This window comes from Aplysia californica, unplaced genomic scaffold (genome assembly GCF_000002075.1).
Source record: "Aplysia californica isolate F4 #8 unplaced genomic scaffold, AplCal3.0 scaffold01106, whole genome shotgun sequence".
In the NCBI taxonomy this organism is placed as follows: domain Eukaryota; kingdom Metazoa; phylum Mollusca; class Gastropoda; order Aplysiida; family Aplysiidae; genus Aplysia; species Aplysia californica.
The window spans coordinates 17,058-19,003 of record NW_004798376.1 but is presented as its reverse complement, the minus strand read 5'-3'; the positions used below and the strand labels follow the sequence as shown (position 1 = coordinate 19,003).

Here is a 1,946-nt window from a genome sequence, read left to right as displayed (position 1 = left end):
ATAATAATAATGATAATAATAATAATGATGATAATATTCATGATGATGATAAATCATAACAATATTGATTTCTATGCACTTTCTTTATACCCGGGTGGATCCTTGAGACCAGCCTCAAGCAATCGGCCATACACGCAGCCAGCGATTTTCCGTGGTTTGTGTGTGGGGGATCAGACTCTGGGTCATCCCTGCACATACAGTGGTCCTTATGACATAACACCAACCCCACTGGTGATCCTGGATCTGCACACCGGGTCAAGTACATTCCAGATAAATTGGGGGAGAGGGACAGGAGGGACGGGCTTTTTATACTTTTTTCCGTTTTTTGGTAAGTGTTTTACGGCGCTCGCAGCTGCATTAGGTCATATGAGCGAGCGGGACACATTAAACATTTTCAGTTGGTAGGAAACTTTGAATTTTGCCCGATGGCGGCCGAAGCCTACTCTTTTTTATTTTAGACCACAAAAAGATCTTTAGCGGGCGCAACTTGCACACAGGACCTCCGAGTTTTTTCGCCCTTGTCCGAGAAGGCTAAGTGTTGATCTTTCCTACCAGAAGATCAGGGGTGTGGCTGAAAGACAGCAGTAAGGAGCCAAAGAGAAGTATTAGAAAGTTGCAGAAAGAGTCAGGAGCCTCAAGGAGGGGACAAAGAAGTTGAGGGGAGGGGACAGAAAGTGGAGACGAAAGCAGACGGCAGAACATTGCTAGAGAGGAGCAGGGAAGGAGGTGAATGGATACAATTTTAAAGAAGACAATTTTTTCCTTCGTTACCCGGATTAGAACGCGGGATCTTTGAATGAGAGGTGAACACGTTAACCTCTTGGCCACGAGAGCCCCCCTCTAAGCTTTCCAGGGCGTTGAAATACAATCACCGCATCTATACCTCAGAACTACAAAGTAAAGTCCTATCTGACATTTTGGCCGTTTTGAGCCGCTAAGACCATGAAGTCTGAAACCTATCTGTTATATCAAAATCGTAAGATCATTCGGAGTCGTTAGCAAGTTATTTCAAGAATGGCTTTTTTTAAAACGTGGCATATTGTGAAACTCTAAATCTTAAACGTCAGGTTTCTCAAACAAGGTACTGGGCAGATAGAACTGTGTAATTCTGTGGTACCCACATTCTATTTAGGGCGCAGTCAAGGACAGACGGACGGTCTAGACGTCTCCAATAACCAAGGACGCAATCTGCTGTGTGATAGATTATGTGACCTACTTGGGGTTGGAAAGAGCCACAGGGTGGGTTGTTGGTGGGTGCCCTGATGTGAATTGCTCCTTCATTCCTATCAAACATCTACCATTCTTATCTCGCTTTCTTTTTTCTTTTTCTTTTTTGTACAGTACTCTACGCCTCTTATCTTCAGCAATTTTATGACGTAAGTGTGTGGCAAGAGCAGTAAAAAAATCCTGCTAAAACGAAACTGGAAGTGGTGCACCACTGATAGGTCTTTTTTTCTTTTTTTTTCCATTCTTTTTTTTTTCTTTTTTTTTTTCCTCTCATACTACTATCTGTCTTTAGTTTTAGTAAGAGTTTTACGGCACTTGCAACACAATAAGGTCATATAAGTGCCATACTATGATAATTATCTGTCTGTATTACATTTCCCCCGCACTAAATGGCTGCTTTCGTGCCGATGTGCTTCTCTGTACTCAAAGAAGCATGCAAAAACTGGCTGTGATTATAAATTGGTGTGCTTCTCTTTGCTTAAACAATCGAGGCAGTCAAGGAGAGACATCTGGAACAACCTGTGGCGTAATCCCATTCAGAGTGTCAAGCTGACTGGAGACTGTTAGGCACAGGGTACACTGGGTAACGTTTTGGAGATCAGAGATTTTGACATGTGTCCATTTCTATCCGTACATTGTTTCTCTTCTTCTGCAGCTATTAAAGATCTATAATGTCGATGTGGTTCTCTGTACTCAATCGAAACTGTAAAGTATCCTAG

The 1,946-nt window shown here is 42.5% G+C and overlaps 1 protein-coding gene across 1 annotated transcript in view; it reads left to right on the top strand.

Annotated features, from left to right (window-relative positions):
• Positions 1 to 1,946, top strand: part of LOC106013672 (protein lev-9) — a gene marked incomplete at both ends in the record, with an annotated part of 36,831 nt that overhangs the window by 19,925 nt on the left and 14,960 nt on the right.